Below are 10951 nucleotides of genomic sequence, written 5' to 3' on the forward strand. Positions count from 1 at the left end.
TGCCACTGGTGAGCCCTAAGGTGAATACTGAAGATCGAAGCCCGAACGTTAAAAACGAAAGTCAGCAAATCCGAGTCAAGGCCCGATGGGTGCGCCTGGACATTGCAGCCCCGATATCTGAGAGTCCAGTACAAGGAATAGAGGCTGGAGGCCCAGAAGCAGCCTGTCATGGAGTTGGATACCTGCATAAACAGTGCGCATAAAAAGTATTTACCCCACCTTGGAAGTTTTCGTCTTTTATTGTTTTACAACATTGAATCACAGTGGATTTAATTTGGCTTTTTTGACCCTGATCAATAGAAAAAGGCTAATTCATGTGAGAGTGAAAATACATCTCTACCAAGTGATCTAAATTAATTACAAATAAAAAACACAAAATAATTGATTGTGTAAGTATTCACCACCCCGCCCTTAATATGACACACCAAATCATCAATGGTGCAGCCAATTGGTTTTAGAAGTCACATAATTAGTTAAATGGAGATCACCGTGTGCAGTCAAGGTGTTTCAATTGATTGCAGTAAAAATACACCTGTATCTGGAAGGTCCAACTGTTGCTGAGTCAGTATCCTGGCAAAAACTACACCATACAGGCAAAACAACACTCCAAGCAACTCTGTGAAAAGCTTTTGAAAAGCACAAGTCAAGAGATACATACAAGAAGATTTCTGAGTCACTGACTACCCCTTGGAGTACAGTTAAGTCAAAGTTAATGTCCTGGAGTGGCCAAGTCAGAGTTCAGACTTCAATCCAATTGAGAATTTGTGACTGGACTTCAAAAGGGCTGTTCACTCATGATCTCCATGTAATCTGACAGAGCCTGAGCAGTTTTGCAAAGAATGGGGACAATTGCAGTGTCCAGATGTGCAAAGCTTCAAGTCTGTAATTGCTGCCAAAGGTGCATCTACTAAATACTAACCTGAAGGGGGTGAATAATTATGCAATCATTTTTGTGTTTAATAATTGTAATAAATTTAGACCAATCTGTAGAAATTTGTTTTAACTTTGACAAAAAACTCTTTCTATTGATCAGTGTAAAAAAAAACAAATTAAATCCACTGTGATTCAATGTTGTAAAAAAATAAAACATTAAAACTTCTGGGAAGGGGGTGAGTACTTTTTACAGGCACTGTATGTGTGAGTGGGTGGGAGGGAGGAAAGAGGTTTGTTTTGCTGTTGTTTTGTTTTCTTGTTCTGAATCTGAACTATTTCATGAAGTTTCAGCTCCAGCTTCCAGGCCAGAATCAAACGCTCTCGGGAACTTCAGTTTTTCTTTATTGGGGGTGGGACTCCTTAAGATATAAGGGCAGAATTGGGCCATTCGGCCCATCAAGTGTGTTTGGCTGATTTATTATCGTTCTCCTGCCTTCTCCCAGTAACCTTTGACCACCTTACTAATCAAGAACCCATCAACCTCTGCCCATCCACCCAATGACGGCCTCCACAGCCATCTGTGGCAATGAATTCCACAGATTCACCACCCTCTGGCTAAAGCAATTCCCCCTCCTCTCTGTTGTGGTCAGTCAAATAGACTCTACCATCCAGCCCACGATACCCACATTGTCCAATTCCACTTGTTACAGCACAGGACTGATGTGTTACAGGGCAACAAGTCTAGAATGCGTGGCAACACTTGCAGGCTGCCCCCAGAACCCCTGAGCTTGTGTTGGTTGATGCAAACAGCCCATTTCAAAGTATGTTTCAATGTAAATGTGGTAAATAAATCAATCTGAAGACATTTAAATTTGCAGCTTCAAGTGTATTTAATAACCCTATTGTTTTAGTTACTGTAGATTTAAATAAGTAGTGTCCAATTGAACTCTGGGCCTTTATTTTAAAAAGTAACACAAGTGATCAATCTCCCATCAGTATTGGCAACTGCCTTTGTGCTCAGATATCCATGTGGAGATACAGAAATTCAGCTCTCCTCAGTGCAAACAGCAGAGCCTGACCCATGTGATGAATGAAAAATTGAGCAGTTTTAGACAGAGCAAGGAAGAGTCAGGCAGTGAACACCCTCACTGGTGGGGTGAAAGGGAGGGGCCGCACTGGGCTTAGAGTACACAGAGGTGAACAAGCAAGATCGGAGAGGAGGGATTCTTTGCATCCTACCATTTATCTCAAGAGTTTAAATGTGCACCTTGGTAGGGCAAATGCAAGGAGATAGTACACTGTTAGGGCAAGATCTATAAGTGTTGGTGAGCCGAGAGATCTTGGGATCCAAGTTCATAGCTCACTAAAGTGGCTACACAGATTGATAAAGTGGTTAAGAAGGTTTATGGAATGCTTGCTTTTATTTGCTGAGGCACTGAGTTCAAAAATCAGGAAGTTATGTTGTAACTTTATAAAACTCTGGTTAGGCCACATCTAGAATATTGTGTACAGTCTGCTTGTTCCACTATAGCAAGGATGTTGAGGCTTTGGAGAGGATGCAGAAGAGCTTTATCAGGATGTTGTCTGGTTCAGAGGGCAGCTCCTGCCATGAGAGTCTGGATAAACCAGTTGTTTCTCCGGAGCGCCAGAGGCTGAGGGGAGATCCGATAGAGGTTTACAGGATTATGAGAGGCACAGATTGAGTGGACGGGCAATATGTTTCCCAGGGTTGAAATGTCTACTACCAGAGGGCATGCATTGAAGGTTGAGAGGGAGTAGGTTCAAGGGGGATGTGAGGGGCAAGTTTTTTTAAAATTCGGGGTGGATGCCTGGAATGTGCTGCTTGGTGTGATGGTAGAGGCAAACACATTACAGGCTACTAAGAGGCACATGGAAGATGGAGGGATTAGTGTTTGGGTTTTTCTGGTTTGCTTTTCAGTTGGTTTGGCACAACAGTGTGGGCTGAATGGCCTGTTGCTGTACTGTACTGTACTGTACTGTGCTGTCTTTTACCAGCATTGGCACTCTGGTGATGGAAAAAACACAATCACTGCAAACTCATCGACAAGACGCCAAACTGAGGCTTCTATCCTCTCCAGGTGGGCATAAAGATCTTCAGAGAAGACCAAGGGTCATCGTTATCCCCCCAATTCCCCATTCCCTGAAGTACCGCAATTAGAGCATCACTTTTGCTGATGATCACTGACCAAGGCTCAATTGCCACTGCTGTCTGTATGTTTGTACATTCTCCTCCTGACTGCTTGGTTTTCTCTCACATCTCGAAGACATACGGGTTCGGGTTAGTGAGATGTGGCTGTGCCACACTGGTGACAGAAGTGTGGGACTATTCTTATAGATGCAAAAGGCACAATTCACTATACTTTGATGTTCTATGTATATGGGGCAAATAATCTTTCATCTTTAACCCCTCCCCAAGTCTCTCACCAAACTGCACCAAGTTCAACCTTCGGTCATTATCTTGGGGGGGGGGTGGTCGGGGAGAACCAGAATCAAGAATCACTTTCTACCCTACTCTGTGATGAAGCCCTGACCCCACCTCTCACTGCATTTAAAACATATGAACTCAAAAATGAAGAGTTTGATTGTCACCTTATCAGAACCACCGAAGAACATTTTAAATTAATAGTACACATTCCAGTCAATGAAAATACATGCGTAAATAATTTTAACCAATTAAATCAAAATTCCTCCTGGATCTGGTGTCTCAGCCGACAAATCCCAACACAAACTAGAAAATACAGCCCACTTACTGAAAATCAACTTTCCCACAAAAAGGAACATCCATAAAATATCTAAAATATATCCAAGGTAGGGGAGGGAGGGGCTGGTGGAAGGGAGAGAAGCCGAGTGGGTGAGGTGAAGTATGGGTGTGAAGAGGAGGGCGTACGGGAGGAGGGGGAAAGATGAAAGGGAGGAGGAGGAGGGTGAGGGGTCGCTCTGTCCCTCTCCCCATATGTGTGACCTGCCCTCATCCCTACCCTCCTGAAGCAGCCGAGCCCGCCCGCCCGCCGCCGCCGCCGCCGCCTCCCTCCCTTCCCCTCCCCACATCATCCCCCAGGCCGCTCGGCTGGCGGCCCCCAGCCGTTATTTAACCCCCTCACCATCATGGCTCCGCTCTCCCTCTGCAGCTCCCCTCGCCCCGTCGCGCTCTTCGTCGCGTCAGTAGCGCAGCTGGACGCCGTCTCAATGACGTCAGGACGCTGCTCACACCGCGAGCGAGCGCGCCGCCGACGCCGGCCCCGCGCCCAGCGCCCAGAGGCAGAGGTGGAGCGCGTGACCATCCACAGGGGTTGGGCGCGCTGCTCCTGCTCGCACGCGGTCTGCCTGGGGTGCGCGCCCCAGCTGCTCTCATCATGACGGGCCAAGAAAGCTCACACTTAATACGTTCAGCTCACGGTAATTGTACACTCTTCATTATTCACACTCACTGGACACACACCGTTACTCACACTCACTATGTGCAGCTCACAGTAACTGCACACACTTCATTATTCACACTCACTGTACACACACTGTTACTCACACTCACTGTACATGTACCGTTACACACACTCACTGTACACACACCATTACTTACACTAACTGTACACACAGTTACATACACTATTACGCTCACTGTACACCCACCGTTACTCACAGTCACTGTACACACACTGTTACTCACACTCTGTACACACACTGCTACTTACACTCACTGTACACACAGTTACTCACACACTGTTACTCACACTGTGCATACAGTTAGACTCGTTGCACACACTTACTCACACTCACTGTATGCACACAGTTACTCACACTATACACACACAGTTACTCACACTCACTGTACACATATGGTTACTTACACTCACTGTACACACAGTTACTCACACACACCGTTACTCACATTCACTGTACACACCATTACACGCACTGTACACACACCACTACTTACACTCACTGTACACATATGGTTACTTACACTCACTGTACACACACTGTTACTTACACTCACTGTACACACAGTTACCCACACACACTGTTGCTCACACTCACTGTTACTCACACTATGTGCAGCTCACACTCACTGTGCACTCTCTGTTATTCACACTTACTGTATACACACTGTTTCTCACACTCACTGTACGCACACCATTACACTCACTGTACACACACCGTTACTCACACTCACTACGTGCAGCTCACAGTAACTGTATGCTCTCCATTATTCACACTCACTGAACACACAGTTTCTCACACTCACTGTACACACACCATCACTCTCACTGTACACACACCGTTACACTCGCTACGTGCAGCTCACAGTAACTGTACACACTTCATTATTCACACTTACTGTACACACACTTACATTCACTGTACGGACACTGTTACGCTCGCTGTACCCACAGTTACTCACACTCACACTCACTGTACACACACCGTTACTTACACTCACTGTACACACCCACTGCTACTTATACTCACTGTGCACACAGTTACTCACACTCACTGTGCATACAGCTACTCACACTAATTGTATGCACACAGTTACTCACACTCACTGTATGCACACAGTTACTCACATTCTGTACACAGACAGTTACTCACACTGACTGCACACACACTGTTACTCAAACTCACTGTACACACACAGTTACTCACACGCACTGTACACACACAGTTACATGCACTGTACACACATGATTACTTACACTCACTGTAAACACACTGTTACTTACACTCATTGTACACACACACCGTTACTCACACTCACCGTACACACACCATTACTCACATGCTGTACATTCCCCATTACTTGCACTCACTGTATACTATCCATAATTCACACTCATCATACATACACGGTTACTCACACTCACTACACACACACTGTTATTCACACTCACTGTACACACACCGTTACTCACACTCACTGTACACACACTGTTACTCACACTCACTGGACACACACCGTTACTCACACTCACTATGTACAGCTCACAGTAACTGTACACACTGCATTATTCACACTCACTGTACACACTGTTACTCACACTCACTGTACATGTACCGTTACACACACTCACTGTACACACACCATTACTTACACTAACTGTACACACAGTTACATACACTATTACACTCACTGTACACCTACCGTTACTCACAGTCACTGTACACACACTATTACTCACACTCGCTGTACACACACTGTTACTCACACTCTGTACACACACTGCTACTTACACTCACTGTACACACAGTTACTCACACACACTGTTACTCACACTGTGCATACAGTTAGACTCGTTGCACACACTTACTCACACTCACTGTATGCACACAGTTACTCACACTATACACACGCAGTTACTTACACTCACTGTACACATATGGTTACTTACACTCACTGTACACACACTGTTACTTACACTCACTGTACACACAGTTACTCACACACACCGTTACTCACATTCACTGTACACACCATTACATGCACTGTACACACACCACTACTTACACTCACTGTACACATATGGTTACTTACACTCACTGTACACACACTGTTACTTACACTCACTGTACACACAGTTACCCACACACACTGTTGCTCACACTCACTGTTACTCACACTCACTATGTGCAGCTCACACTCACTGTGCACTCTCTGTTATTCACACTTACTGTATACACACTGTTTCTCACACTCACTGTACACACACCGTTACTCACACTCACTACGTGCGGCTCACGGTAACTGTATGCTCTCCATTATTCACACTCACTGAACACACAGTTTCTCACACTCACTGTACACACACCGTCACTCACTCTCACTGTACACACACCGTTACACTCACTACGTGCAGCTCACAATAACTGTACACACTTCATTATTCACACTTACTGTACACACACTTACTCTCATTCACTGTACAGACACTGTTATGCTCGCTGTACCCACAGTTACTCCCACTCACACCCACTGTACACACACCGTTACTTACACTCACTGTACACACCCACTGCTACTTATACTCACTGTGCACACAGTTACTCACACTCACTGTGCATGCAGATACTCACACTAATTGTACGCACACAGTTACTCACACTCACTGTATGCACACAGTTACTCACATTCTGTACACAGACAGTTACTCACACTGACTGCACACACACTGTTACTCAAACTCACTGTACACACACAGTTACTCACACGCACTGTACACACACAGTTACACGCACTGTACACACATGGTTACTTACACTCACTGTAAACACACTGTTACTTACACTCATTGTACACACACACACACACCGTTATTCACACTCACTACGTGCGGCTCATGGTAACTGTATGCTCTCCATTATTCACACTCACTGAACACACAGTTTCTCACACTCACTGTACACACACCGTCACTCACTCTCACTGTACACACACCGTTACACTCACTACGTGCAGCTCACAGTAACTGTACACACTTCATTATTCACACTTACTGTACACACACTTACTCACATTCACTGTACAGACACTGTTACGCTCGCTGTACCCACAGTTACTCACACTCACACTCACTGTACGCACACCGTTACTTACACTCACTGTACACACCCACTGCTACTTATCCTCACTGTGCACACAGTTACTCACACTCACTGTGCATACAGATACTCACACTAATTGTACGTACACAGTTACTCACACTCACTGTATGCACACGGTTACTGACATTCTGTACACAGACTGTTACTCACACTGACTGCACACACACTGTTACTCAAACTCACTGTACACACACAGTTACTCACACGCACTGTACACACACAGTTACACGCACTGTACACACATGGTTACTTACACTCACTGTAAACACACTGTTACTTACACTCATTGTACACACACACCATTACTCACACTCACTGTACACACACACCGTTACTCACACTCGTTGTACACACACCGTTACACTCCTGTACACACACAGTTATTCATACTCACTATACACACACCATTACTCACACTCACTGTACACACACCATTACTCACATGCTGTACATTCTCCGTTACTTGCACTCACTGTATACTATCCATAATTCACACTCATCATACATACACGGTTACTCACACTCTCTGTAAACCCTCTGGTATTCACACTCACTGTACACAATCCATTACTCACACTCATTGCACACGCTCTGTTGCATACACTCACTATACACACACCATTACACATTCTGTTACTCATAATCACTGTACACACTCACTCTACACACTCTGTTATACACACTCCCTGTTATTCGCACCCAATGTACATTCTCCCTGTTATTCACACTCAATGTACACACTCTGTTGCTCACACTCATTGTACAGTCACACTGTTACTCACACTTACTGTACACTCTGCACTATTCATGCTCACTGTACACTCTCCACTCACACTCACTGTCCTTTCTGTTATTCACACTCACTGAAAACACTTCTATAAAACATGCTTTCTCTAAATTCACCAGTATTCACACTCACTGCACACTCCCTTTACTCACAGACACACTGCACCCTCTCACTGTTACTCACAATCACTGTACTTCTCCTTTACTCACACACACTGTACACTCTCTATTGCTCACACTCACTATACACTCTGTTATTCACACTCACTGTACACCCTCCAGTACTCACACTCACTGTACACTCTCCATTACTCGCACTCACTGTATTCTCTCTGTTACTCACACTTACCATACACACTCTGTTACTCACAATCTCTGTACATTGTTATTCACACTTACTATCTCCAATGCACACACTCACTGTACACTATCTGTTACTGACAATCACTGTACACACTCACTCTACACACTCCCTGTTATTCACATTCACTGTACACTCTCAGTTATGCACTATGTAAACTTACCATTACTCACACATACTGTACACAATCTCTCTTACTCACAAGCACTTCACATTCTCCATTCTTCATATTCACTGTTAAGTTTACACTATTCATGCTCACTGTACACTATCTGTTACTCATACTCACTGTACACTCTCCGTTACTCACACTCAATGTACATTCTCCCTGTTATTCACACTCAATGTACACACTCTGTTGCTCACACTCATTGTACACTCTCACTGTTACTCACACACTATCTGTTACTCACACTCACTGTCCGTTCTCCATTATTCACACTCACTGAACACTTCCCGTTAGTCACACGTGCTCCACACTCTCACTGTTACTCACACTCACTGTACACTCTCCCTGCTACATACCCTCACAGTACACTGTCTGATACTCACAATCACTGTTCTCACTCACTGTACTCTATCCATTACTCACACTCACTGTACACTCTCCCTGTTTTTCACATAAGGAAGGACAAGCCAATGATTGGGTTCAACTGCAGACAGAGCAAAGAGTTAAATTGTATCACAGAGGCAAAATTAAAAAGGGTGAAGAATGCAGGACTGTAGGTGCTGTATTTAAACGTGTGTAGCATTTGGAATAAGATGAACGAACTTGTGGTGCAATTAGATTGGTCAGTGTAAATTTGTAGGCATCACTGAGTCATGGCTGAAAGAAGACCATAGTTGGGAGCTTACCATCAAATGATATACTTTATATCAAAAGGACAGGCAGGAAGACATAGGCGGTGGTGTGGTTCTGTTGGTGAGAGATGGAATTACATCTTCACAAAGAGTTGACAGGGTCAGAGAATGTTAAATCTTTGTAGGTGCAGTTAAGAAACTGCAAGGGTGAAAAAGCCATTTTGGAATCATATATAGGCCTCCAAATAGCCAAAATGTGGGGTTGAGATTGTAAAGGGAGCTGGAAAAGGCATGTAATGAGGATAATGACACAATTGTAATGGGGGACTTCAATATGCAAGGAGATTGGGAAAATAAGTGTGAGGGGGTTTCGACTTTTATGTTATTGCGGAGGCTAATTAAAATGGCGTCTTTGTTATATTAATCTGGGGAATGGGACTTTGTTGTGTTAAACGCTGAGAAAGCTTGCGCTAGCAGCTTGTTTTTTCTTTAGAGTGTGATAAGTAAGTACTATTAACCAATTGGGATATTTGTTATGGTTTTGGTGTATTTGAAGATACTGTATGCGCGGGGTTTTGGGGGACAAGGCGGGAGAGCGAGACAGAGGATGGACCAGGTGCTGTGAGTCCGCTAACGGGGTCGGACCCCGAGCGGGACGTTCGGCGAGGAGACGGAGACGGACTCATGTGGAGCGTCTGGTCGACCACCGTTGTTGGTCCCAGGCGGCCGGTTGAGGTGGTCCGAGGGGGTCGCAGGGTGAAGAAGAAGGTCCTTGAGCTCCAACGGTTTTTGTGCACGAACAGATTGAACTTTGATAAGTATGGCGCCTTTTATTTTCCTTTTATATTTTATTCTCTTTTAATTATATAGTTCCAGTAATATCTATAAACTGTAAATCATTTAATTGCATCTGGTGTATTGTCTGTTATTTGGGCGGGGTGGGGTACATCACACAGCATTCACACAAACTAATTACCCAGTTTGCCGGGGCTGAGGCTGTTTCCCTAGACGACAGCAAGCCGAGCGACCCTGAGGGTGGCCAGGGGGGGCTACATAAGGTTGGTGCTGGATCGCAAGAGAGGGAATTTGTTGAATCCCTACGAAATGAATCTCTAGAGCGGCTTGTGCTTGAGCCTACTCAGGGAAAGGCTATCTTAGATTGGGTGTTGTGTAATAAACCAGATCTTATTAGGGAACTCAACATAGATATGTTCTTGATTAGCCAGGGCTTCAAAGGGTATGGGGTGAAAGCAGGGGAGTGGGGATGACCATAAGAATTGGATCAGCCCATGATTGAATGGCAGAGCAGACTCAATAGGCCGAATAGCTTACTTCTGCTTCTATATCTTGTGGTCTTATAAAGGAACTCCTAGGAGGCAGTGATCATAATATGATTGAATTCACACTGCAGTTTGAGAGGGAGAAGCATAAGTCACATGTATCAGTATCACAATGGAATAAAGGGAATTGCAGAGGCATGAGAGAGGAGCTTGCCCAGGTGGATTGGAGGAG

General features: G+C 44.6%; 1 protein-coding gene across 2 annotated transcripts in view; it reads right to left on the reverse strand.

The window, feature by feature from the left end:
• LOC134346877 (uncharacterized) overlaps window positions 1–4062 on the reverse strand; it is a 66920-nt gene extending 62858 nt beyond the window's left edge. For both annotated transcript variants that reach the window (XM_063048685.1, XM_063048686.1), the window contains exon 1: window positions 3996–4062. The gene's annotated coding sequence lies outside the window, so the exon portion shown is untranslated. The remainder of the gene's footprint in view (window positions 1–3995) is intronic.
• Window positions 4063–10951: the final 6889 nt, after the last annotated feature.

The sequence above is a fragment of the Mobula hypostoma genome, chromosome 5 (assembly GCF_963921235.1).
Source record: "Mobula hypostoma chromosome 5, sMobHyp1.1, whole genome shotgun sequence".
NCBI lineage: Eukaryota > Metazoa > Chordata > Chondrichthyes > Myliobatiformes > Myliobatidae > Mobula > Mobula hypostoma.